At 51.3% G+C, this 27,983-nt stretch overlaps 2 long non-coding RNA genes across 6 annotated transcripts; one reads left to right on the top strand and one right to left on the bottom strand.

Moving 5' to 3' along the window:
* Positions 1 to 36: 36 nt before the first annotated feature.
* On the top strand, positions 37 to 3,566 carry LOC138174520 (uncharacterized). The gene is made up of 3 exons (XR_011171763.1): positions 37 to 117; positions 563 to 783; positions 2,073 to 3,566. It is a non-coding gene; the product is annotated as an uncharacterized lncRNA (long non-coding RNA).
* A 9,568-nt stretch (positions 3,567 to 13,134) lies between these two features.
* Positions 13,135 to 23,623, bottom strand: LOC138174616 (uncharacterized). 5 transcript variants are annotated; one of them, XR_011171787.1, is made up of 5 exons: positions 22,825 to 23,623; positions 22,688 to 22,733; positions 20,438 to 20,917; positions 17,857 to 18,104; positions 13,135 to 15,755 (listed from the first exon to the last, which is right to left on the bottom strand). It is a non-coding gene; the product is annotated as an uncharacterized lncRNA (long non-coding RNA). The 5 variants fall into 5 exon arrangements; XR_011171788.1 differs by lacking the exon at positions 22,688 to 22,733 and having other exon boundaries at positions 20,438 to 20,965; XR_011171786.1 differs by lacking the exon at positions 22,688 to 22,733 and having other exon boundaries at positions 22,825 to 23,610.
* Between the last annotated feature and the right edge of the window lie 4,360 nt (positions 23,624 to 27,983).

The raw sequence follows: 27,983 nt of genomic DNA, 5'->3' as shown, positions 1-27,983 counted from the left end.
GGGAGTGCTCTCTCAGGAGCCTTACGTCATGAGCAAGCAAGAGCCCTGTGGGTGGTCTGCTGCTCTCCAGGTGGCCAGGCGAGCTGGGCTGTAGCAGGAGGAACACAGGTGCATGAGGTCAGCAAGGATATCTGCCACTGTGTGCTGACAGTAGGATGGTTTACCCAGGGGCCCCCAGAGAAAAGAGTGGGGGAAAAGGACAAAAGCAGTCGGTAGCTTGAGTCCAGCTGGTTTTCTTTCCTTCCTTCCTTCCTTCCTTCCTTCCTTCCTTCCTTCCTTCCTTCCTTCCTTCCTTCCTTCCTCCCTCCCTCTTACTTCCTCCCTCCTTCCTTCCCTCCTACCTCTTTCTTTCTTTCTTTCTTCCTTTGTTTCTTTCTTTTCTTTCCCCAGCATTTAGCACAATGCCTAACAGCTTGTAAATGCTAAATAAAAGCTTGTTTATTGACTGTGACTAAATGAGCTGTATACAAAATAACAGAAGATATGTATACTACCACCAGAAACAGGAGAAAGGCATAGAAAGACAAATAAAAACGCTAATACTTTTTAATTTAATGTCTAGGTTTTGTACAGGGCCAGTAGACCTACCAAAGATCTGCTTTATAGAATGAGAAAAAATAACTGCAGAATTCATGTGGATAAAAAACTAGGGGGCTTCGAATCTCGAAAGAAACAGTGAGCAGAGGCAGGAATGAGATGCCGCTCTCTCTTAAAGCAGTCCCGACAGACTCTCCCATACTGGCTAACACGTTGAAAAGTCAACTCACCTGATAGCACAGACAGGTAAGAATGAGCAGCGCTGGGAGGGCTCGGTGCCCAGGAGGAAGCCCCGCTCCGCAGAGACTGGGAAAACGAGGGTTCCCTGACTCCGACAAATCGGTGTAGACAGGGGTCTGAGCCTTCGTGTGCATCAGGACCTTCGGGGTGTTCTGGGGAAGCCTCCAGAGCTCTTCCTTGAATCCTATTTTCTTAGAATTTATAATTGAGGGGGCAGCTAGGTGGCGCAGTGAATAGAGCACCGGCCCTGGAGTCAGGAGAACCGGAGTTCAAATCCGGCTTCAGTCACTTAATACTAACTGTGTGACCTTGGGCAAGTCACTTAACCCCAAATGCCCTGCCTTCCCCCCTCCAAAGAGAGAGAGAGAGAGAGAGAGAGAGAGAGAGAGAGAGAGAGAGAGAGAGAATTTTTAATAGAAGGAAATGCAAAATTTCAGCTCGAGATTAGTGAAAACAGCAATGTCCTTTTTTTTTTCCACCTGAGGTCTCTGACCCCAGGAGAGAATCCCTGAAGCAACGTCTTCAGCTCCAGGCCAAGGGATCCCAAATGGCCAAGGGGCCAGCCAGGGCTGTCCTGGAGCTGCCAGACCCAGCTCCAGGAGCTGGTGGTTGCTGTTTTCAGTGGGAGCATTTCCACCTTGGAAATCCATTGGCTGTCCAGATTAGAGAAGGATGGAGAAAATATTTGTGCAGATAAAGCGTTCATTTCTCCCTCCTAGATCGCCAGATGTTAAAAGAATTCCCAGAAGAGGTCGTGCTGAGCTGGGCTCTAAAGGACAGGCCACGAGGGGAAGGCAGTGGGAATGCTTGTCTGCCTCCTGGGTGTTGCTGGGTCTGGGCGAGTCCCCTGGGCAGGTGTGCTGGGGCACAGACACCAGGGGAGAAGGCCAGTGCCGAGGTCTGGCTCTAGAACTCTGCAGTGAGAGCATCTTCTCTCATGGATCTGTGTTCCCCAAAGACAGATCACTGGGGGAAGGGTGCTCACTGTCCTCCACAAAGTCACCTGTGGCTGCAGCCAGACTGCAGGGGTCTGTAGGTCCTTCCATGCCCGGCTCCTCCCCAAGGCAGCCCCAATTCCACTCTCTGGTCTGAGATTTCAGATCTTCCCACTGGAGGGCTCCTCAGGGCCATCTGAAGGGGCAGCCCCAGGCATTGTCTGTGCCCCCCTGGGCAGCCTCAGGCATTGTCTGTGCCTTGGTGTCTTTACCTGTGAAATGAGGGGACAGCACTCAGGGCCCCTTAAGTTTTCTTCCATCTCTAAATCTACAACCTCACTCAATTCCTTCATTTTACAGATGTGGAAACTGAGGCCTGGAGAGGGAATCCTTCTGTCTCAGGCTTCTCTCTATAGGAGGAGACATGGAGGTGGGATCTCAGACAGGTGCCTGCCCACCTGCTAGGTAATGTTGATCAGCGGTGATGTCCATAGCAGGCATCACACATCTCTCCTGACATGAGGAGCCAGGGACAGTTTGGGGAGGCCTCTCAGAATTGCTGGGGCCAGTGTTCTGTCACCCTCCAGGGACACCCTAAGAACTATGTAGCTTCGTCTGAGTCCCCAAAAGGGCTCTCGGTTCCCCCACAAGCACTCAGGCTCACAAGGGCACAATGAACAATACCGAAATGACTCATGCCCAGGCCCAGAGACGGATAAAGAAAGTCTTCTCCCTTATTGGGTGGGTGTTTCTTTGAATACATGGGACTTTGCTGGGTTGTTCCCTCCCAAATGGGGGCTACTAGGGGTTCAAACCCCTCTCCAACCTTCCTCAAGAACCTCTACAAGTAGTTGGTGGGACCCCTCCCTTGAAGCTGGGGTTCCCAATAACCTCTGAAGCATCATTTCTGGACACCACATTTTAAGAAGGACATTGATAAGCTGAGAGCATTCGGAGGTAACCAGGATGCTGAGGAGGTTGGACAGTGCTGAAGGTACTGCAGATGTCTGCTTTGGAGGAGTCTTAGCAGGACGCCATGGTTGCCTTCAGGAATCTGAAGGGACATGAGGGGCTGCATTTGTTCAGTGTGACCGTGGAGGGCAGAACCAGGAGCCCTGGGGAAGGCGCAGAGGAAGATCTAGCCTCAGTGGGAGCAAAGGCTAAACCTGTTCCCCCTAGGCAGTGAAATCCAATGTCCCAAGGCACCTGGCATCAGACCAGCCCTTCCCCTCGGGGCTCCCCCTGTAAGGAAAGGCCTGCCTGGCCCCAGCACAGGATGTCCAAAAGAAGAAACAGTTGACATGGTTATTTGCCAGCTGTTTGTGTGGGTGGGGATCACCCCCGATTTTCCAGGGCAGCAGGGAATAAGGATTGTACCCTTACAGACCCGCACATTCCTGAAGTCCAAAGGGCAGACCCTGGTCAACATGGGCTCCAGCCCAGGTGGGTGGTAGAAACAGCAGTTACATAAGGTATGTTTGGGAGCCCCTGAGCCCTCTGGGGCCTGCCCAGGCTTGAGGAATTAGACCCGGAGGAGGACACCCCAGCCTGACAGCCACCAGGGAATCCTTTTCATATGACCTCCATTTCCCACTGGGTCCCTCCTGTCCCCTTCCCTTATAACTCAGAGCAAAAGGAGGGGTAGGACTGGGAACTAAGCAAGACCTCAGCAGAGAATGACCTTATTGATACCATTCTGCACCCAGAGTCCCCCACCTCTGCAAAGGGGGGAGGGGCGCTTCTCTCCTCTATGGGACCAGAGTCACTGCCTTCCCTTCCTGAAGTTGGACTTGTTCCTTCTGGCAGTTTCTGTCACTGTGGATGTTCTTCTGCGTCTGCCCACCTTGCTTCCTTCCCATGGCTCTCTCAGTCTTGTGCATTGGAGCCAGGTACCTCTGTCAGCCGGGACCCTCCCAGAGGAAGTAACGGATGAGAGCTCCCTGTGAACAAGGAGGGGGCTGGCTCCTGATCGGCCCTGCTCAGATTGGTCAAGGCCTCGGCCATGCCCTGGGGGCCATCGATTAAGTGATTATCTGTTCTACAAAAGGACCTGCCTGGTGGCTCCTAGGGTCCAAGCAGAGAGCCCAGGGGCAGTATCTCTGCTCTCCCTGGCCTGGCTCCCCACTTCCCCCAGCTCCCTTGCCCCTCCCTGGCTTTCTCTTCTCTCTCTCCCCATCCCCCTTTACCTATGGCCATCCCCCCAATATGCCCAAGAGGGTGTCCTGCTCCAAGAAAAGGCTCAGACTGATGATTCTTTTTACATTTAACTGATTGAATTTTTAAAAATTAACAAATTTACTTTCTCTCATTTGATAAGGAGATGAACAGACAACCTGTGAAAGAAGAAATCCAGACTGGCAGCAGCCCTGGGAAGAGATGCCCTGAACCGAGTCCCAGCTGGTGGGCTTGGGTGTCTCCAGTAGAGCTGACAGCCAGCGCTGGAGAGCAGAGATTCCCCACAGGTCCCTTGCTGAGGCCTGTTTGCAGGAACCCAAAGCCCGAATACCTGAGGATCCTGTATCCTGAACTGGCAGGGCCCTTCTCCCTCCCCATCTTACCCCATTTCACAGATGAGGAAACTGGGGCAGCCGGGGGAGAAGAAGGGTTTTGCCTGAAGTCACACAGCCCATTTGGTGGGATGCTTAGTGTTGCCCAAGAGGGAAGCTGTCTTTCTTCTGGGACTCAAGAAAGAAGGCCGAGCTCTGAACAATGGAGGCGACTGAAGGAGGCCAAGTCTTGAGGTAATCTTGGCTCTTTATGAGCTAGCCTGCCAGAGTGCCCTCCCTCAGACATTCCCTCCTGGCACTCACCACCCACCATGGTGGGCCAGCTTTCAACAGCTCCAGTCTATGCACGTCGTGCTAATGGCTGGTCCATTCTTAGACCTTACCAAGAAACTTATTTCATGTCCATATGCCAGGAGGCCCCCTCTCCCCTGCTTCACTGCCCTCCCCCAGACCAAGAACAGCATAAAGACCCCTTGATAGAAAGCTCTTGTACCTAATTCTTCTCCTTCAGCCATAAGTGAAGTGGCAAATGTGCAGAGCTAGGAGAACCATAGGAAGATGGTGTGACTGATGCAGAAGGAAGAAAGTAGGACAAGGCAGAGGACAGCCCAGCACAAAGCTCAGGGCCAACGGCCAGTCTACCACACCGAGTAAGCATTTTCTGTGTGCCAGACAGTTCTGGGGATTCGGAGAAAGGCCCAAACAACCCTTGTCCCCAGGCTTGTTCACAGGCTAAAGAAAGCAGCCACAGATCAATGAGATCTAGACAGGACGTCTGAGAGTCCATCTCAAAGGGAAGGCACCAGTAGTGAAGGGGAGGAGGGGACCAAGAATGACTTCCTGCAGAAGGTGGGGTTTGAGCTGAGATTGGAAGGGAGCATAAATGGGGAGGAGAGCATTCCAGGCCAAGACTCCTGTCTCCTGCATCTCCCTGCTGTCCCACGGTCTGAAACAATGTGGGAATTAGTCATGTGCCATCTAGATGCCTCAGCTTCCCCTCAAGGGTTCCAGCGTTTTGCTCCAAGTGGCCTCCTTGGTTTCAAGAATTAAATAGATACCAAATCCTGCCTTCTCTGCATCTCCCTGCCAGCTGGAAAGGAGCTGGACAGTCTTCACATGACAAAAAGAGTAATCACTATCTACCTATTTCATCACGACTCATGAATCCATTTAAAAATGGTGGGTCATGGTTCTTGGGAGTGGAAGACTGAATACCTAGATGGTGGCCTATTGAATACAAATGTCTGCAGGAAACACTTCCCTTGGCTGTAGGTGCTGGTGCCTCAATTATCAGGGAGGAGGGGAGGGAGGGAGAGATAGAGAGAGAGAGAGGGAGAGAGAGAGAGAGAGACACAGAGACAGAGAGAGAGAGACAGAGACAGAGAGAGACAGAGAGAGACAGACAGACAGAGAGACAGACAGACAGAGACAGAGAGAGAGAGAATGAGAAACTGAGAACTGAGAGAAAGTGAGAGGGGGAAAGAGAGAGAAAGTGAGAAAGAGAAGGAGAGAGAGAAAGTGAGAGAGGAAGTGAGAAAAAGAGAGATAGAGAGAGAGAAAGTGAGAAAGTGAGAAAGGGAAGAGGGGGGGGGGGGGTGTACAGACAGAGAGCTTGTCTCGTTGGCCTGGGCTTGGAGTGGGAGCCAGCCCTCTGTGGCTTGGCAGTCATGGAGGAGCCTGGGCAGACCACAAAGATGCCCTTGCCTTTAACCTCTGCCCCCGGCCAAGACTTGGGCTGTTTGTTGGTTCTTCATTAAAGATTGATCGGGTTCTGCTGATTTCCAGGGCCTTTTTACTTGATGAGTTCATCTCAGCCTGGCAATCGCTCACCAGGAAGGCCCGGGGAGGCTGGAGGGACCTTGCAAATCATGGCATCCACCCCCTCCTTCTGCTTCATCCAAGGAGCAGACTGAGGTCCAGAGAGGGTGGGACCCAAGGTCACACAGCAAGGAAGGAGGGCTTGGAGCAGCTTGCCAGCCTGAGGCCACTCAGGGCTCTTTATAACAGGAGGGGAGGCAAACCTAGATGGACCCAAGTGTGCATCCCAAGCATCCACTTGTCAGAACTAGCAGTCTCTGAGGTGAGCTAGATGTCACAGGGACGTGGGGAGTCCTCTCTTCCTGTTTGCTCTGAGGGAGCCTCCCCCACTTCCACCCCCATAATGGGGGGCTTCAGCAGACATGATGCTATTCCCCAGACACCACAGCCTCCCACCTCCTCCACCTACCCATTTCCCATGACCTCTGCCTGACTCCAGATGGTCCATGCCCTTGATCTGGGCTAGGGACAGGGAGGCAGGCAGCCTGCTGGGACAGGCTCAGGGTTAGGGCCAGTCTCCTCAAATCAAAGGCCTCATCCAGAGAATGGGCAGGAGTCCCAAGTGTCTTTGTCAAGAACTCCTTTGACAGCCCACAACTGCAGAGTTTCAGTCGGTCAAGAAGCATCTATTGAGTTCCTGGTGTACGCCAGGCTCTGTGCTAAGGGCTGGGGACACAAAGAAGGTTGTGAACATGGTTTTTGCCCTTAGGGAGCTCCCAGCCTAATGGAGGAGAGCCTGCACCCAACTGAGGACAGAGGGAGCTCCCTAATTTCCCAGGTCACTGCTTCAATGGCAGAGGCCAGAATCAGAACACACCTTGTGAGTTGGGGGTGAGAAGGGGGTTCTCAGTTCCTTAGTGCTTTGGGGGGCCCAGGACCTCTGAGTATAAGTGTCCCCAGCACCTTTCCTCCCCACCCCCACTGCTGGTCCCAACACTCCCACACCTCTGGGGCCGGACTCTCCATTAGCCCTTACTTTGATATGTGACCATCTCTCTGTCTTTACGACGTCCATCCCTGATGCTGCCACAGCCTGTATGGGCTCATGCCCACCATCTGGGGAGCCAGAATTTTCCTTTTCTAGAGATGGCAGCATTCTGTAGCTTGAGTGACACAGCTCCATGACCAGGGCGATGCACATGAGTTCTGGGGCAAAAAGATACACTTAGGGGTCACCAACCCTGATGAGGGCACTAGCCTTGGGCCAGCCTGCAGAGCAGCAGACCTGGTGCTGTGTTTCTACACTGGCCCTCAGACTGTGAGACTGACTCAGAGATTCAGGAGGGTGCCAACCCTGTGGGGCAGAGCATAGTGGCTCCCTGGCCATGGGTGTTTGTGGGGAGGCTAGTAGGCCCAGGACCATGTGGTCAGCTGCTAGTGGTCCTAAGTCAAGGGTCCTAATGGATGCCCCTTGTGAGACCTTCCTTCTTCCCTCAGCTTGGGGTCACTGATGAGAAAAACATGGGTCTCTCCCAGAGCAACAGCAGCCTCTGAACATGGCAGGCAGGATGTGAAAGCCACCATGGACCAGAGGATTCCCAAAGGGATGGGCACAAGAAAGGCAAACTCAGAGAAGTTAGTCTGACTCACCTGAGCTCAGGGCTCGGGATTCAATGGCTCCTCTGGGAGGGTGATATCTTGGACCTGTGAACACGTACCAAAGGCCAATGCCTGCAGTTAGGTCATTGGGAGCATCCTCTCATCCAGGCTATTCAGACACTCCTGGTCTCTGTCCTGAGCTGCAGGCCTGAATGTCTGGCTGCCTATGACCTGTCCACCTTGGTGTGCCTGTGCCCCGGCACTGCCTCCCCTGAGGACTCGGTCAGGGGGATCTGTGTCAGAGCAAGGCTGGGGGGCTGAGGCCACTCTGCTTCTCAGGTTTGTGGCCCCCTGGGAGTAACTCTGGGGAAATGTCTGAAACAACACAGGCTCGGCATGTGTTTGGGGCCGCCCCTAAAGGGCCGACGGCAGGCTCCCGTCAGAAAGGTCCTAGGCGCACAGTATGGCTAGAGCTGGGATCGAGCCAACAACCCCCCTGCTCCTGAAAATTCCTGCTAGTCAGCTGCCCTCCAGTCTCACTCTCCATTGCTGGGACTTCTTGGACCAAAGCACCCCTCCCTGCAAAGAAGGGGATGGAGCGCCCTGAAAGGAGCCAGTTTGGCTGGACCGCCATCTATGATGGAGGGGAGTGATGGGCAATGAGGCTAGAAAGGCAGGTGGGGCCAGGCAAGGACAAAGTGCTTCCTCCAAACCAAAGAGAGCCGAGGCTGAGTAGATGCAGTGAAATACGGCGGGGCCAGAATAAAGGAAGGGTCTGGGGAGTGCAGAGTAACAGGGAAGGGCTAGGGCTGTGGGCACCAAGGGAAGTGAGCAGATCCAGGCAACAATCTCTCCAATGCCTACAACAACCCGAATGCCAAGAATGAGAAGAAAGTGAAACAATACTGGATTGTAATGGCCAAGCCTGGCCCGGGAGGGCTGAGAACATGCACCTTTCTCCCTTTTCTGCAGGGAGAATGGCTCTGGGTGTGAAATGGTGCCCTGCCGCCAGACACAGCGGACCTTTGGGGGAGTTCTGCTGAATTGATTGTATTTTTTCTTTCTTTTTGAACTTTTGTCACCAAGGATGTGGAAAGGGAAGAGAAAGACGCTCAGAAATAATGGCACAAAAACAAGTAAGATCAATAGATTTATTTTAAAAGGAGAGAGAATGCAGCTAAATGGTGCTTCAACCCTGGAGACCCAGGCTCCCTTAGGGCACCCTGTCCATCAGGCATCAGGGTGTGGGTCTGTGCCAAGGGAGGCCAATGGGGAAAGGGCCCAGCCAGCCAATGATCACTGCTGTATACCACGGACTAAAAAAATTGATACGGTTCTATGAACTTGGTTTTAGATAAGGTTGTTCTCCAGGCCAAAGTCTTCCTCCTCATAATCTAATCAGATCTCCCACAGATTAATCTACTTTTGAGGGGTAAGAGGAAATACCGAACTGAACTTTGGTTTAAAAGTCAGGAGGTACAAATTCCCTAAGGGAGGTCTCCGGCTTCAACAAGGGGAGGGGGTGGGAGGAAGGGCTGGGGTTCTTAACATTCTAGCCACAAGACCCTTGAAGAGACTGACTTGGGGGTGTAGGGAGACATCTAGGCTGTGAGCCTGGGGGCCTGGGAGGATGGCATTGTCCTTTACAGTAATAGGGAAAGTGGGGGTGGGGCTAGGGGGAAAGGTGGACATTTGGTTTTGGACATGTTGAGTTGAAGACGATATTCAGTTCGAGCGGCTAGGTGGCGCAGTGGATAGAGTGCCGACCCTGGAGTCAGGAGGACATGAGTTCAAATCCGGCCTCAGACACTTAACACAAAAAAACTAGCTGTATGACCTTGGGCAAGTCACTTAACCCCAACTGCCCTCCAAAAAGCAAAAAAAAAAAAAAAAGATGATATTCAGTTCAAGATGTCTGAAAGGCATTTGGAGATTGAGATTAGAATTAGCAGAGAGATTGGGGCAGGAGAGATAAATTTGAGAATCAGCACCATGGAGATGGTCATTAAATCCACGGGAGCTGATGAGATCACCAAGTGAAGTGGTACAGAAGGAGAGAAGAGGGCCCAGGACAGAGCCCTGAGGAACACCTGTGGTGAGAGGTGTGATCTGGGGGAGGGTCCAGCCAAGGAGACAGAGAGGTGGGAGGAGAACCGGGAGAGACCATGTCCTGAAAAGCTAGAGAGGAGAGGGTGAGCGCGTAACAAAGGCTGCAGAGCCGTCTAGGAGGGTGAGAATTGAGAAGAAGCCTTGGGCTTTAACACATAAGAGATGCTTCCTAATTTTGGAGAGCGTTTCAGTGGAATGATGGATTCTGAAGCCATGTTGTAAGGGACTGAAAAGAGATGGGAGGAGAGAAAATGGAGCCACCTCTTGTAGGTGTCCTTTGCAAGGAGTCTGGGGACAAAGGACAGAAGAGACACAGGACAAGGGTCAAGAGAGAGTTTTTCCGGGTAGAGGAGACAGGGGAAGGTGTGTAGGCAGTAGGGAAGGAGCAGGCAGAGAGGGAGAGGTTGAATGGGTGCTGGTGGTTTTCATGGCAGTCTGGCATGGTGGATTCCCTTGTGGAGCGCATTTCTGGGGCTCCTAACCTTTTTCAGTGGCTGGAGGCAAACGCTGTTGGTGATCTGACCCAGATGGAAGGGTTGGCGTATCTGGGACTATCATCTTTGGAAAGACAGAGCAAGAGCATGCTTGAGCTGTTGGTCAGACACTGCCAATGGGCACACTCCATGTCAGCAGAGGCTTCTAGGAGCTCCCAGTCCAAAGGGGGAAAAGGCCCGCCATGGAAGCAAGAAGGATAAATGCCGGATAAATAGGAAATCATCAAAAGAGGGGAAGGACGGGCAACACGGCTGGGCAAGACTTCCAGGACAGATGGGAGTGTAGGAGGAGCTTGAAGGTCAGCAGTCCTGGATGGGGGGAGTATTCCAGGCTCAGGGTGCCGGCCAGCTGGAGAGAAAAGCAGGAGAGAGAAGACTCCAGAGTGGACCTATTTGTTTAGCAGAACCACCAAGAAGAAGCATGAGGAGTGTAATGGGATATCTGAGCATTTGAAATCTCCTGCATTTATCTTCGAACAAAGCCTTTGTGCATTATGCTGGTGGAATAAATGAGTGAAGAAGGGGGATTAAGCCTGGACTGTGGTACTTAATGTGTCATCGTTTATCCTCCATTCTCGAAGAGGATCATGACATCAGGGGGGTGATGCATGATGTGCTAGTGAATTGGGTGTAAGTGACACAAGGCTGTGCAGTCACCAGTCTCACTTTCTCCTCCGGAGCCATCTGGGTCCAGTGGCCAGACATTGATCAGGAGGAGGGGAGACGGGCCTGGATGCAGGGGGACATTCAAGAGACAATCCCTGCTCCCAAAAAGCTTGTTATACTAGGAAGAGACAACAGGAACAGGAACGTGATGGCCAGGGGAGGGGGGCCTGTGGAGCCCCCAGGCAGCTCACTGATACATCTGTTCTGAAGGCATTACTGCTGATTACTGTTGTCAGAGTAAGAAGGGGAAAGCAGCAGGGACCTTGACTGGACCTCGAGGGAGGGCAGGAGTGGAGCCTCTGGCCATGGTGGCCTCTCCCCAGTCAGAACAGGAGCGTCAGAACTGAGGGGTGCAGTTCCTCAGGGCCAGCTGTAACCATTGCCCTAGTGACAGCTCAGAGGCTCCTGTAACTGAGCCTCAGTTTTCTTATCTGAAGAGTGGGAATAATAATTCTCTCACCACCTACCTTTCAGGGCTGGTGTGAGCCAAGTGCTCTGGGAATGGGAACGGTGATTTTCCATGGAATCCTTCTTGTGCCGTCAGCATTTCAGGGATGAAATCTTCCCTTCTGCCTAGAGCACACCTCCCCCGGAGAACTGTCTTAATGGAAGCCTGACCTTCCTTCCTCTACAACCTGCTTTCCCCAATCAAGGGCGCTGTCAGACTGGGCTCACCTTTCTGCCCTTTCCCTGTCACCAGAATGAAGAGGGAGTATTTTCCCACCCCTCTGAGTCCCCTTTACGATTTTCCATTGGAGCAGCCGACCCCTCAACTTGGGAAGGAGAATCAAACCCACTCTTCCTCCACCTTTGGAAGAAAGAATGCCTGAGCTCCCCCCTGACCTCCCACACAGTCTGTATGAGTAAACTAGGCCCCTTCTGGACCCCTCTTCCTTTCCTGCCCCTCCCAAAACCCTCCATCCCTAAAATAGCCCCCTCTCCCGAAGGTTCCCATATCTCCATCCCTCTTTTAGGTTCTAAATCAGCTGCCACCCCCTCCAGGAAGCCTCCACAGCTCACCACTAAGTGAAAGCAATTTTTCCTCTCTTGGATTTCTCTGGAAATTTGCCCTCTCTTTTGCTCCCGTCCCACCTTCACTTGTCTCGTGGGTATTTTTCTTCCCCCATTAGAATGGCATCTCCCTGAGACACCAGCTCTGTATGTACCATATGACTCAGCAGCCCCCTTCTGACCCAGGGTCTTAGGAGGTGACACCCTAGTCATGTGAATTGAACTGAATCAAGAGCGTCAGCCTGGGAGGTCTGAGTTCCCTTCCAGGGCTGGATCCCTAGGCAGGGTTATATCCAGAAATGACTGTGATGTGGAAATTTTTTTAGGTTTTTTTTTGAGGGGGGAAGGCAGGGCAATTGGGGTCAAGTGACTTGCCCAAGGTCACACCGATAGTTAAGTGTCTGAGGATGGATTTGAATTCAGGTCCTCCTGAGTCCAGGGCTGCTGCTCTATTCACTGTGTCACCTAGCCACCCCTAAGCCTTTTCTTTAAAAAAATCTATATCCCTAGCTTCTGCTTCACCAACATTTCCCAGGTCTACACATTGAGTTCATCCTGGCAGAAGAAAGTATTCACCACTTGGGAGACACCAGGATGGAAACTCTGGGACCAGAGGAGCTCATGCAAGATGCCAAAGGGTTGCAGCGTCCCTGGAGATCAAAGGTATGTGACTTAGAAATGGAAGAAGGCTCCTCCCAGCTCCCACCAGACCAAACACAGCAGCCACTAAAGGCAAGCGGCAGCTGAGGGGCCTGTCCTGACCCTAGAAGGGAGGGAGCAAAGTGTGAACACAACTGTGGACAGAATTGCACCAGAGGCAAGGTCCGGCTGGAGGGCATGGGATGCAGGGCCACTGCAGACATAATGAGAACATGAGATGGGCACCAGGATAAACATATTCACTGAGCTCTGGCTGAGACAGGTGGAGGGGGCCTCCCCTCCCCTTCCCGTCGGTCATATATGACGTGGAGCTCCCCCTGGAATCCGATGTGTCCACGAGTCTGCATCCTCCTGCATCCACAGGGCTACGGACATGTGTGCTTGACTGGGGGGGGGGCTGGACAAAGCACTGGTCTTGTGGCCAGAGACTTAATTCTGACACCTGCCAGCTGCAGGGCTCTGGGAGCTTCCTTTGTGCAGTGCCCCCCAAGCTGGGCCAGGACAAGCACACTGAGCTGGGTCAGAAAAGATGTTCCAAAGCGCAAATGGTGTGTGTGTGTGTGTGTGTGTGTGTGTGTGTGTGTGTGTGTGAGATACATACATACATATATACACATATATATAATACACACACATTTGCAGGTATTTTAATATAAAGTAAAAATAAATATAAACACACATGTATATGTAATGCATATTTTTTTAAGAAAAGGGCTCAAACTGTTTCCACATCACAGTCCTTGCTGGCTATAACCTTATGCCTCCTCCTGGCTTCTCCTGCCTTCTTCAGGACTCTGCTGTCTACAGGCATTTCCCCTCCTGGTCACTCAGACTTCCCCACACCTCCCTTCTCACTCTGGGCCATCCATCTGCCTCGGAAGCCTTGTCCCCCAGAGCATCCCTCTGCCTCGCTGGCCCCCTACCCCAGTGGCCTCCAGACCAAATACACTCCTCCTTCTCCTTCCCAGCTGTGCCCCTGACTTTCCGGATGTCAGCACCATTCCCCAGCTCCAAGCACCTGTCCTCTCCTGCCGATCTGCCTTTCACGGGGAGCCATCCTGGATCACGAGCTTCCTGGGGGCAAGGACTCTCTTTTTTTGCTTGGATGGGACACAACAGGCACTTGCCTTTCCTGGTCCCCCCATCACACACACATGTACACATGCACACACATATTCTGAATGTATGATCACGGACACATACACAATTATTGGCATACTGTCTCCCCCACTAGAGGACAGGGGCGTGTTTTTGGTAACCATATCAGCTTGTATCCCTGCCATTCAGCACAGTGCCCAGCATGTGGGAAGAGCTGATGGCTTGATCCATTGATTCTCTGAGCCTGTTTCCTTATATGTACAACGGGGATGATCTGCCTCATACAGCTGCCACAGGCATACGACTGCATCTGGGGGGCATCCGAGGGAGCCCTGACCTTGATTCGTACAGACTGCACTCAGTCTGGGGGCAGACTGACCCCCAAGGGAGGAAGTCGTCATGTGTTTCTTGTGCCCACAGGTCCATCACACCCTCCTCCACTCCAGATCAGAGCCCTGGGGACAATCTCTCAAAGGCTGGATTTGGCTCCAGAGTAGGGATCAGAGGGTCTCTAGGATAGCTACGCCCCCAAAAAATGCCTAAAACACAAGACTTCTTTACTGTCTCCCAGGGCATAAAGGCTTCCAGGAAATTCGGATTTCACATTCAGCCCAGCTCTTCCCCGTCTGGGCAACTCACTGAAAGTCCATGACTTCTGGCCAGCTGAGAACGTCATCCTCCAGTCTGTGGCCATCTTCTTATTCAGGAAGGGGCTCGGGTGCGGGAAGCCCTTCCTGCTGCTGCTGGCCCTGGGTCTCTCCACTCTCCAGCTCACAAGGTAGCTGCTGGGAACACCCATCTCAGGGCTGCTATTCCATCACCTGTGCTCAGGAAGAATGAAGAGCCCTCTGGGGACCTGAGACAGTCTCAGCTGAGCTCACATGCCATGTGTGGGAACCGCCCAGCTGGCCTCCCTTCCTCTTCTCTTGTTTCCTTCCCTGCTGGGAAGTGGGGAGGGGGATCTGCTCCCTCCTCCCCATCTCTATGAGCCAGAAGTCCAGAGGAGAGCTGGCAGAGTCCCAAAGAAAAGGAGGAAAGATTCAGTGGGTGCTTATTTCTCCTTCTAATCATCCTTCCTGCTTGGTCCCTAGTCATCTGCCACTCAGGCCCCAGTGATGGGACTCAAGGCACCAGGGATCATGGGGATCCATCTGGTGCCTCTGGTCATTCAAATACTTTAGCAAGGGGCCAGAAGGCATCCCACCCCATTGCCAGGAAGGATGGGACCACAGGAGAGGAGATAAATGTGGGAGACGCCATGGACGTAGAAATGGCATGGTCAGGCTGCTGATCCGATCCAGGTAGGGAGGGTGGAACATGGAGTCGGAACACGGCACAGCAGTGGGGGTGGAGGGGCCAGGTCTTGCCCAAGTGGAGATGCCAAAGTGGAGGCTGAAGAAGCTCTGCTCAGACCCAGCTCCCAGTGGGCAGTGGCAGGCTGGCCATTGGCAGTACTGGTCTAAGGCAGAGACCAAGACATTCACTCCAGGACCAGCCAGCTCGCTGCAGGCCGTCAGTAGGACAAGAGGCCTTCTTTGTGCATTCGATGAAGCTGTGGGGCCATGGAGAGGGGAGAGGGGGCAGCTCCCTCTTTCCTGTCCCAGCTCCTCCCTACCCCTTGGCCCCAAAGCCCTGGCCCACAATGACAGCACAGAAAGGTGGTCACTTTAAATGGCTTGGGAGGGATGCTACAGGCCTTTAAAGTGCAATGTGAGGCAGTCCCCTTCTGAACCTGGGGTCTGTGAACTTGGCTGAAAGTACATATATTTTGGTAACGATATTTCAGTGTAAGTGATTTCCTCTGATATCCTGTGTACTTTACTTAATGCATCTAAAAGCATTATGCTGAGGAAGGGTTCACACACTTCACCAGACGGCCCAGGAGCTTCCCAGGAAGGTCTGCACTCGTGGATTGTCTGTGTCCTGGGCCTCCCCTCCACCCTAGATTCTGCTGAAGGGGAAAATGTCTCCTGTAGCTTCTCCCTTCTCCAGTCTCTCCCAGTTCAGCTGTTTTCCTCCAATACCAGGTTCCATCTCCCAGGCAGCTAGGACCTCTGGGCAGAGATGTCTGCTTGGCTGCCATGGTTACACTCTGAGTCTCCATGGCAACATCTGGGAGAATGGCGAGTGATGGGAGGGGGCTGCCGGAAAAAAGCAGAAGAATGAGCAGACATGAATGATGGACATATAAGGAGCGAGGAATGAGAGTGAAGGACAAAGAACCCTCAGAAAGAGGGACCGCTGGATACTTTACTCAATGACATTAAGCCATTCTAATGTCAATGGTCACCAAGCCAGTTGAGTTGTTTGTACTGATGTGGCTTCTAATAAATCATTTACATAGAACATGCCCACCCTAAGACACCCAATCCATAGGGCAGGTAAGTGGCTGGTCCCAGGGAAATGGGAACCACAGAGCAGAGCTAGGATGCAGGCTGGGGCTGTGATGCAGTGGGCAGGAGAGCAGAGGAGGAAAGATGGCAGCTAATGGGAGCCCCAACAGGGAACCCCAGATCCCAGCACCCAGATGGAGAGGTTATCCATGGGAGCACCAAACCCTGCCCAGCCTTGACCCTATGGATGAAGGGGCATTTTAATACCCTAAAAGCCTTCTTTAATACCTTCTTTCAGGGATTTGGGGTAACAGGACACACGGACAGCTCTGAAGGACCTCAGAGGTCAGCTTGTCTGACACCCTGATTCTTTAGTGGTGGAAAGAGACCCCAGAGAAGCTAAGCCACTGTGGAGCCCAGGTCCCTTGATGCCAAACCCACTGATCAACACTGCCCCCATCACTTGTTCTAGCATCTGGGCTGCCTGGGACGTCAGCTTCTCTGGCCTTTAACCTCCATATTTTTAGCCAAACAAAGAAGCTGTCTACTCACTGCTTGTGGAAGGACAGGGCACCCATCTCCCTACGGCTCACCACTCACCACCTCTGTGCCTCCCCAGATTCCCCCCCACCCCCGCCCAGGCCACTACTCATCTAGATAGCGGATGGCACAAAGCAGGCACTGACCAAATGCTTCTTCTCTTCCCCCTGCCCCTGGCTTCCCAGTTAGAGTATAAGCTCCCCGAGGGCAGCAGCTGGCTCACTTTTTTTTTTGCATCCCCAACATTTAGCTCAGGATCTGGCGAGTGGCACACACCTAATAACGCTGCTTCATTCATTCCCCCACTGTGTGCCAGGTGCTGCTATCTCACCTGGTACATAGAAGAGGGGTGGCCTGGGAAGGGAGTTTCCATCTGGGGAGTCCCCGAGATGGTAAATGCAGGGGCTATAAGGGAGCTGCTGGCCCCGCCCTTTCCATCAATAGAGGCTTGGGTCTGATTACCGGGTGGGAAAGCAGGCCAGGTGTGGAGGGGCCCAGAGTGGGTGGGATGGAGAGCCTGGTCCGCAGCCAGCTACGGCCATTGGGAGGTCAGTCTGTACCCGCTCCTTCTCTCTCCAATTAAGCCAGCTAAGCCCCAGGATGAGCTCCAAAGTGGAATGGATTAATCCACTGTGGGAGAGAGGCCTGGGTCAGAGAGGTGCGGGGGCCGATGGGGAAGAAAGCCAAGGTAATCAACAGAGACAGTGTTTGGGGGCCAACTTAGTGGTAAGAGAGCGTATCTATTCCAACATGCTTGGAGGCAGATCGCCCGGGCTAGTTAGGAGGGCTGGGGTGTGAATCCTGCCTCAGGCACTGACCAGGGGATGTAGCTGAGTCACTGAACCTTCTCTGCCGTTCTAAGCTACAATCTCTTCCAGCTCCAGGTCTTGGCTCTGTTACAGCTATCACATAGAACATAAGGTTTAAAAACAGGGTACGTGTCATCTCAACACCCCTGGGAGGTAGGTGCTGTTATTGTCCCCATTTTATAGGTAGAGAAACTGAGGATGGGAGAGGTGGAACACCTTGCCTGTGGTCCCGCAGCTTTGCAAGCTGTCTGAGGTAGAATCTGAACTCAGACCAGCACCCTCGCCCGCCGTGGCACCGCGCTGCCTGGAGTCCTTTCCAGACCTGACACCCCCCCCCCCATTCCAGCTCTGACGCAGACAGGGGGCTGAGCCCTCCACACCATCAGCAGGTGATGGACGTGTGCCCCCACAATTCCATTCATATAACAGGACCAGGCACATTTTTAGTAAAAGGAAAGGAATGAATAAAGACCTTGAGCAAAGCTGTCTGCCCCACCCAAAGAAAACAGCACCTGGTCCCTCGTTCAGCTGGTTAACTTTGGTAAACTCCTGCTGTATACCTTGTTAGGAGGGATAAAGGCCAGTGCGTGGGCTCCTCTTGGCTGCTGTTCATTCCACCTTGCTCGTCCTGACACCATGTGGGGCTGTCTTGGCAGAGATACCGGAGTGGTTGGCCATGTTCTTCTCCAGCTCATTTCACAGGCAAGGAAACTGAGGCAAGAAGGGTGAAGTAACTTGCCCAGGGTCACACAGCTGGTGTCTAAGGCAGAATTTGATCACAGGTCTTTCTAAGGCTGTCTCCATCTCTCTGTGAAGGAGAAAATGACCCCTTTCCTTTGCAAGCCTTGGAAGTCTCTGATTTACCTTCACAATCCAGAAGACCTAAAACTTCCTTTCCCAGAAACCTTTAGGTGTTGACCTGTCTTGAACTCTTGCTGCAAGATACTCTCTCTCTCTGTTTTATTTCTCAGGTGGACACCCTCCACCACCCAATTCTGCCTCACCCGTCTCTATTTTCTCTTTTCTCTTCTAGGGACCCTCCCCAGCCTGGCAGCATTCTCTGTCCTAAGGTCTCTGCCCTTCTCTGTTCCATGTTCTAAGGGCCCTCTAGGTGAGCACAGTCTGTGATCTAAGGCCTCTGTCAGCTCTGGCACTCTGTGCCCTGGGGTCTCTTCTAGGCCTGCTCCCTTCGAGTCCTCCCCGCACCCCCCCCCCCCGCCTGACTCTCCCATTCTGAGGTCTTCAGAGGAAGCTGACTGAGGGCAGGCTGGCATCTCTGGCCTTGCCGCTGCTCGCTCCCCCTCCCCAGAGATGGAGAGACACAAAGAGCCAGTCCCACAAAGGAGCTCCTTCCCTCTCTCAGACCTTCCTACCCCCACCTCCATCATTCCCCAGGCCACCCTGATCCATCAGCTCACACCTCAGTTATCAGTCAACACCTGGCTTAGCTGGAGTGGGCAGGTGATGGGAAGGGATTAGGGGAGGGAGGCCTCTTTCAGGGGAGCCTAGGCTCCTGATAAGGAAGTGGGCAGGGCCCCCACAGCTGGCTCCGTCTGCAACCAGTCCTACCGGAATGGTGTGACTGCAGCAGATGGAAAGACTCCCTCCCTGCTCCTCTGTCCTCTTCCCCAATGCGTAGACTTGTTAGGCCTGGACTGGAGGAGCCTAGGGAGCATCCCAGCACTGGTCCTGTGTCTCAGGGAGGAGCTGCTTTGGAAGAGCAGACAGCCAGCTCTGTCCAAGCTTCCAGGGGCCCCCTGCCATCTGGCCCAACCTCATTTTATAAAGAAGGAAACAGGCAGCCCTGAAAACAGTGGAAAGGCTGGGATTTGAACCTCTGCCTTCTGCCTCCCAATTTAATGCCTTTTCCCCTTTAACCCATCCACCCACCCACCCACCCATCTATCCATCCGTCCACCCATCCATCCATCTATCCATCCATCCATCTGTAAAAAGAAGATAATGATAAGCTTGGACTCCCTAACTCACTACCCAACTCCACAGGTTATGGAGGGGACAGGACTTCAGGTATCCAGCAGGACTATGGAAGTACACATGATTGCTGCTGGGCGTGAGTTTTACTGAAACGAAGGGGGGGAAAGGACTTTCACTGTGTGATGTAGGTGGTGTTTAGCTGGGCATGTGAAGAACCAAGACACTTCCGAGCTGTTTCTGGCTTCCCAACTACAAAGTTGTGTGTGTGTACATGTGTGTATATGTATGTGTGTCTGTGTGTATATGCGTGTGTCTGTTACAAAGTACACGGATAAGAAAACATAAGGTAATCTGAGGAGGGAGAGGATCCTATCTAAGAGAAGCCCTGCCTCCCTATGAAGCTCACCATCTAGTAGGATTCCAGTTCTTCCAGATGCCATAGGGGAGAAAATGTTCATTTCTGTAATAAAGGAGGGAAATCACTTCCCCTGGCCTGCATCAATCTAAGGCTCCTAATGGCCATGAATTTAACTTTTCATCTGAACCCAATGTCCCCACGGTTTCTGATCCTATGTTGGAGAATCAGATTAAATGCTATTATGTGCCCTAAATTAACTGGACCCAACTGACTGAAATCTTTAATTAACTAGAATTGGTTTGATGAATGCCTGCCTGGGTCAGTACCAAGACCGAGAGTCGGGAGAAGACTGAGGACAAGAGCTGGGGGCATTGTTTGGATGTTGGGGCAGCCATGGAGACTGAGCAGTGGTTGAAAAGGTAGAAGGAACGAGAAGAGAGAAGGATCACAAAAATTCAGAGGAAGGAGCCTTCGGCCTCCAGCTGAAGCAGGCTGAGGAACGAGAAAAGACAATCAGATTTGGAGGGTGAGAGATCTGGTAACTGTCAGAAGAGAAATTTCATCTGAGACTGTGAGAAGAGAGAGTGGGAGATGCTGCCAAGGGGTCTTTAGCTTAAAAGAACAGGAGAAGGGCCGTTCATGGAGAATCGCTTCCATTTTCTTAGTAAAGTGGGAGATAAGGTCCTAAGCTGAGAAGGGGTAAAGGGCTGTGTGGGAGGCTTCAGCAGGGAACAGAAGGCTGTGAATGGCTAGCTTCTGAGGCAAGAGATAGAGAATCAATTCGGATGGAATAGAAGAATTGTATTGGAGGCCCAGTTGAAGTTAGATGATATGTGTGGTGTACTCACCCAGCACAGAAAAGAGAAAGCTGTAGAAAGAGACCTGAACTCCAGCAATGGCCAGCCTGGCAGAAAACGGCCAGAGTGTTGCTTGGGGCTGAGGTGGGACTAAACTCGGAGATGCTGTGTTCTTTGGCGGAGGGCTTGGATCTTGCAGCTGGAGTCTCTCCAAGACTTGTACCTGTCCTAGTCGGATCACAGGCAAGATCAGCTCGGGCCCACCCAAAGATTTAATCGCCTTTGCCCTGAGTGCCAGTGGCCAAGTGCTTCTCAGAAGTCGTCTTCCTTTAGGCGCTAAACGGATGCTGGAGAGGCTCGGAAAGTCCGGAAGCAGCCCCAGGCTATCTGAGCATAGTCCTGGCCAAACAGGAACTCGTTCCATTGGGCCTCTGGAAGTCCTTCCCCGGTGTTCCTGACTAGGAGCTGGTTCAGCTGTCTCATTTCAGGGCTCTCTGTCAGGTCATCATTCACCCTCAGGGACTGGCTTTTCTGTAAGTGTGAAAGATTTTGTGGACACCCACTGAATTCACCTATCAGCTGGAATGAGGAGATGACTCCAGGTGAAATGTCTGGGGATTTCACTGCAGTTCCTTCTGCCTTTTGAATTCTAGGGCTCCTAATTGCCATTTAACTTTGTCGAGGTCCCAGAACAACGTCTGCTGCAAAAAGAGTGGGCTGCTAGGGGTGGGAACCTGAGAAATCTCCCAGAAAGCTGGGTATGAGTGCTGACCTCGTGGGGAAGCCCTGGTGGACAGTTACAACTGCCTAGTCTTGGGTTGGTATCTGCCTTAGCTTCCTAGGTGGGTGGCCCTGGAGGGTGACTCGCCATTCACAGGACATGTCCTTCAGAGCTGGGGGAGGGAATTCTCCCAAAGGTTATAGTGGAGAGAGAAGGAAGAGTGAGGCAGTCACACATGCCTTATAGGAGCATCCTGGCCATCACTGTGGCCCCTTCAGTTCACTAAGGGGTCCTCACTTTGAGAGATACCAGTCACATGAAGGCACCATCACACGGGAATCTTTGAGATGACCTGCCCCCCCAAGGGCTAGGACAAGGGATGCCAGCCGCCAATGTGAAGCTCCTCCCCCATGACCTCAGCCCTATCCAGACTCAGCCCACTCTCCTCCCCTCTACACACAACCCATTCCTATCCCTCTTCCCTCCCCTTTCACTAGGTCCTCTGGTCCCCTTGTTCTGATGTTAAACTTTCTTTCATCTAAGATATTTTCCCCTCACAGTCTCCCTCTTCTCATGCTACTGGAAAGCTGACTTTCCTCAGATGTCACTTCATCCCTAGCTTTTATCTTCAGTACTAGGCACACCTTCTCTCTTGCCCCCCCCCAGTAGAGTTGGCATACTCCTTGTTCCTCTATGCCACCTAAACACCTGCCCTTAGGCAACTTTACTTCCTTTGAAGTTCACCCTGTCTACTCAGGTCATTCAGTACAGGTCTAGCCTTCAGCTGACCCTCCCACTCTTAGGGAGCTCAGTACCTGGCTCACAGTCTTCTTCCCTCCCACCCTTCACAGCCCTTGCCATCATCTGTAGGTGACTTGGGTATTTATATTGATGTTCCATCATCCTCCTCTATGCCATGCCCCTCAACCACTAGTGAGATAAATCAGACCTTGCTTCTCAGGGAGCCTATAACTGGCCATGGTCCACCCCTTTGATCCCAATCTTTTGTCCATCCACCTGTCTTCCTTAGCCTGGTTATCAATCTTCTAATGAGCTGAAGTCTCTCCATCCTTCTGTTTTCCCAGTCTCTTCATGACACTCTGTCCTTAGTTTCCATCCTTCACAATTTTGACTCTATAGCTAAGCCATTCCCCAAAGGCACCATCATTTACCCTTGAAGCTCCCTTTCCCCCTCCCCCATTACTCTTCTGTTGTTCATGCCAGGCTGATCCTCAGCTATAGCCTTTGTTTTTGCTTAAGTGCTGCTGGACACAGCTGGAGGAAGCCAGGAAACTGTGCAGATGGGAAAGTGTGTTGGGGTGGAGCCAGGATGACAGAATGGAAGCAGGAACTTTCCTAAACTCTTCCATGAATTCCATCACTAACCTTTAAAAAGTGAATCTGAATGGATTTTAGAGTGACAGAATCCACTGGGAGACAGAGTGTGGCAGATTGCCAGCCCAGGAAAGTGCCCACATAGGTCTGGGCAGGGGGAGCTGGGAGCACACAGGGGCTGCATCAGCAAGGACCTGAGAGCAGACTACAGCAGAGTGAGAGTGAGCCCAAGCCTGCCAACTCACCATCCCAAGGGCGATTCGAAGAGGTCTCACTGCAGAATGGTTGGAGCTGGGTAAGAGAAAGAGCAGGGCCTGCAGCAGTGACTGCAGCTTCTACTAGGGCTATCAGCCCACAGCCTGGACCTTTAAAAATCACCTACCTGAACCTCCAGGAGCCAAGATGGCTGAGTTGTTTCAGCTAGAATCTAGCTGTTCTGATTCCCCCTCTCTGACCCAGAAAAGCCAGAGATAAATGTCCCACAGTGTACAATCCTGAAATAGTGAAAACAGTCTCGGGCTTGGGAGACCTAGAGGAAGGGTGTAACTGAAGCAGTATGGAGACTGAAGATAAGGGTGAGAGGCCTCCCAACAAGCCCCACCTTGGAGATCCTGAAGCCCAGGGGGGCTGGAGCCAACAAGCCCAAACACAAGAAGACTGGGTGTGCCTTAGCACCACCAGGGGAATCTGCAGACACCAGCACTGCCAGCCTCCAGCTGCTGAGCCTGCCTGAGCTGTAGCCCAGGGGCACAGAGGTGGAAACCTGAAGTGGCCAGACCACCTCTCCCCCTTACATTACTCTGTGAGCCTCAGGGTAACTCAGGGGAAATACTGAGAGTCCTATCCATGGCCTCAGTCTAGACACCCAGAGGCTACAGCACACAAAGTCAACAACCAGGCCCTTAGCTCCCAGCCTGAGAATTGAAGTCAAGAAATAGGCAATCACAATGGGTAAGAAGGAAGCTGAGTCATCAAAAGCAAGAAAAATGATCTGATCTTATTATAGCGAGCAAGAACAACCAAATACAGAGGACAGCATCGACTCTATCCTCACACCTGAGACCACAGAAGGAAATAGGAACTGGTCTCAAGCCCAAAAGGCACTCTTGGAAGAGATCAAGAAAAATTTTAAAAGCCAAATTAGATAGGTAGAAACTAAATTTAAATCTACATTGACCAAATTGGGGGAAAAAATCTCACTGAAGAAAACAAATTCTTAAAAAATAAAATTTGTGAATTGGGACGAGAGGTTCAAAATCTAACTGGAGAAAATACCTCCCTAAAAATGAAAACTGAACACATGGAAAAGGAGCTTCAAAAACTAACTGAGGAAAATAGTTCACTACAAATTAGAATCAGTCAAATCAAAGCTAAGGACTCTATGATGCATCAAGAGTCAGTCAAACAAAACATAAAGATTGAAAAATTAGAAGAAAGTGTAAAATAAATCACTGGAAAAACAATTGACCTGGAGAACAGATCCAGGAGAGATAACCTAAGAATTATTGTTCTACCAGAGATCCATGATGAAAAAAAGGACAACATCCTCCAAGAGATTATCAAAGAAAACTGTCCTGCGGTCCTAGAATCAGAGGGTACAATAGTTATTGAAAGAATTCACCAGACTCCTCCTGAAAGAGATCCCAAATTGAAAACTCCAAGAAATATAGTAGTCAAATTCCAGAATTACAAGGTCAAGGAGAAAACACTGCAAGCAGCCAAAAAGAAACCATTCAAATATCATGGAACTACAGTCAGGATTACATAGGACCTAGCAGTTACTACATTAAAAGATGGGAGGGATTGGTGAGTGTGGCATAATGCATAGGGCACTAGTTGGAGGGAAGGCAATGCCACATTCAATTATGACCTTGGACATTAGCTAGCTGTGTGGTCCTGCAGATCATTTATTTCTCTGGGCCTCAAGTTGGTTCTTTAATTACCAAAGCGAGGGGATCGGAGTCCATACAATCAAAGGTTCATCTGAGTTCTAAGTCTGGGATCCTACATTGCTAGGACTGTGCTGCTGCCCAGAAGTCTGCTTGTTCATCTCCTAATAGCTCTCAACCTCATTCTCTCGGATGTCTGCCCTGTTCTTCACTCTTTAGGTCCCTCCCCCTCTCATCCAGCAGTTAACCTCACCTCTTACTCTCCTGAGAAAAGTGAGGCTATCTATTGAGAGCACCTTGATCTGTCCTCCTTCTCAGGTGCAAATATCTCTCTACCTTCCCCTTCCTCTCCTCCTTTACTCTAGGCTCAGGTGACCTATCCTCTGTTTGTGTCCCTGACCCCACCCCATCATGTCTCCTTCAGGATCATTTCCTCTCTCTTTCTCCTTCCCAACTTCTTCCTATATCCTTGCAGGAGAGCAGAGACCCATTAGGAAAACAGCCAGCAGAACAGAGTCTTAGAATGGGTGCTGCATATTGGTGCAAGCCAGATGGACCCCCTGAGAGAAAAATGGTTGTGGGCAATGGCGAATCTGGCACTGTGTGATTGAAACTAAAGTCCAATAAACAGACAATGGGAAGCAGATAATGCTCTGGGTTTGGGGGCTGTCCTAGCACTGACAGGATGAGTCCTTTTCCCATTAGTCTTTCTCTCGTTCCTTGTACCTATCACACATCAGTGGCAGTGAAGCCCAGAGAGGAGGGTGCCCAGTGGGGATGATGATACTCTCATCATTTTAGTAATGTTTGCTCTGATAAGCTAACTTTGTATCACATACCTCCTCTCTGTCCTATACCAGAGCTTGACTGCTGTGGAATGGATAAAGACTATCTGTGGATATCTGGGTTTAGGTGCCAGGGAGTCTGGTGCTCCCGATGGCATGAGCAAGAGAGGAGACCCCATGGCCAGGTTATGTCCAGGCCTGGCAAACATCTCTGGAGTTTGAGCATTGAGGGTGACTGGCTCCAACCTACACAAAGCGCTGAGAAATGGAGGCAGGGAAGGAAAGTTCAGAACTTAAGCAATCTGACAAGCCATGTCTCCTGGAAGGCTGGGTATGCTGAGGCAGAGAGTCAAGGAAAAACTCAAGTAATCAATGAACATTTATTAAGCACCTTCGATGTTCTAGGCACTGTGCTAAGTGCTGGAGATTCAAAAAGAGGCAAAAGACAGTCCCTGACCTCAAGGAGCTTACATCTTATGGAGGAGAGAAAATCAAACCAAAGATACAAAGCAAGCTATGCTCTATACAGGATAAGGAGGAAATAATGAACAGGGGAAGACACAGGAATTAAGACAGGGAAGGCTTCTAGTAAAAGGCAGGATTTTAGTTATACAATAAAGGAAGCCAGAGGAGTCAGTAGACAGAGTTGAGGAGGAAGCACATTCAAGGCATGAAGGCCAGTTAGAGGACATGCCCAGAGCCAAGAGGATGGTCTTGTTTGTGGAACAACTGGGAGGCTGGTGTTACCGGATGGAAGGGTGCAGACTGGGGAGTATAAGGTGTAAGAAGACTGGGCAGCTAAGAGGAGGCTAGGTTATGAAGGGCTTTGAGTGACAATTCATTTTGTATTTGGTATTGGAGGCAATAGGGAGCCACTGGTGTTTTCTGAGTAATAGCAGGATTTTCATGGATTTTTGTGGGAGATAACATAAATCTAATCATGTTGGGTTGTCATATCTACACATGCAACATGTGCACTCAGGCACAAAATTAAGTGTGCACCAACTGTGTAGGTGTGCAGAGAATGGGGCAGTGGATAGAATCTGAGCCTGGAGTCAGGGACCCTCACCTTCCTCAGTTCAAATCCAGCCTCAGACACTCCCTAGCTGGGCGACCCTGGGCAAGTCACTTAACTCTGTTTACCTCAGTTTTCTCATCTGTCTAATGAACTGGAGAAAGAAATGGCAAACCACTCTAGTATCTTTGCTAAGAAAACCCCAAATGGGGTCACAAAGAGTCAGACATGACTGAACAACTGATTGACCCCAAATGTGCAACTTCAGGCAGTGGTGTCAAATTCAAACAGAAATGGGGGCTGCTAACCCCTCCATAAGGATTCCTGAGGGGCCGCATATTGACTTAGGAAACCACATATTAACATTATCTCTGCTTTATTGCATTTGACTTTGTTTTGTTAAACTTTTCCCCTTAAACAGTAATCTAGTTCAGGCCACACTCATGAGTGTTGTAGGTCTCTGGAACTTCTGACTTCGCACAAGCCCCTTCATTTTCTCCTCTGGAGCAGGAAGAGAGTGGCCACAGGAACTCCAAGGTCCCCCACTTCAGCACAGATCTTTGTCTTTGAATCCCCAGGACCTTGGACAGCGCTGACATGCAGGAACTACTAAATAAAAGCATATTGGATTGAAATGACATATTTATATCTATCCTTTCATAGAGGGACAAATGGACAATGTCTTTGCTGAAGTCTGGGACCTCCCATCCCCAGTGGTCTTACTTGGACGATGGGTCCCAGAAAGATGACCTGGGCTAGGTGCTAGGGTCCTGGGAAAGGTGTTAGGAAGTTACTTGGTCTGATATTTGGGGATCATCCCTACTATTGAGGTTCATTTGTGCTGGGTGGTGGTGCATTTTGTTTGGTAGTGAAAGGAAGAAAGGTGAGCTCCGGAAGGACACAGTGAAAAGAGGGACCTAAGGACTGCGTCTTCTGCCCATGAGAGGAAGGGCCAGGCTAAATCTCCTCTTGGCTCAATGGTGGAAGCTTTGGCCAGAATCCTTAAAATGCTTGTGTGGATTGACTTAGGAATTTCTGAGCTGGGACTATCTAAGCAGACTCATTCCTGTGCAGGCAATGCACTGCTGGTCATTTGTTATGAATGGATGGCTAACCACTTAAAATGAAGATAGTGATAGTGCTGCCAGACTAATTAATTACAGGAGAAAATTATCATGCAAATGATGAATGATAAACAAAATAAGCAAAATGGCCTTATCACTTCCAGTCCTGGGCCTGAAGAAAGCTGGGGCCAGATGCTTCTCTTGGCCTTTGTGAATGATTTATTTCCAAATGCTGAATGGGGGTGATCGCTATCAGCCAAGGCATAGGAGGAGCTTATGAGCCAGAGGTTTGAAGCATCGGCCTCATGGGCAAGCCTGGGGGAGGATGGAGGCAGCGATAGAGATGGGGACAGGGAGGCAGGCCCAGAACCTGCCTTGACTTGCAATGCCCAGGTCCCAGAATCTCAGGATCTCCACAGAATAGACCTCTGAGGCCACCTTGTCGGGTCTGTCCCTGACCAAGCATCCCAGTACCCAGCACAGTGATTGGTAATAGCATTCAGAGGGCCTGAGAGGGACTACACTGCTCATTTTACAGCTGAGGAAATAGGCACAGACAGGAAGGGGACTGCCAAGGTTAGAGAGCTGTGCCCGGAGTCAAGGAGGCCAGAGGTCAAGTCCAGGCTCAGACTCTCACTGTCTGTGTGGCTCGAGGCTCTTCACCTTCCCGTCTATAAAAGGAGGATTACAGCAGCCCTCCCTCCACAGCCTCCATGGCTACTTCTCCTGGGAGCATGAGCACAGGCCACTGGGGGAAAGGCCCGCCTCTCATAGCACAGCTGCGAGGC

This window comes from Petaurus breviceps, unplaced genomic scaffold (assembly GCF_028583685.1).
Source record: "Petaurus breviceps papuanus isolate PSGF00001 unplaced genomic scaffold, PetGlider_PUasm1.0 689, whole genome shotgun sequence".
NCBI lineage: Eukaryota > Metazoa > Chordata > Mammalia > Diprotodontia > Petauridae > Petaurus > Petaurus breviceps.
Note: the sequence above shows the minus strand (reverse complement) of the source record. Positions and strands in the feature narration are given on the sequence as shown.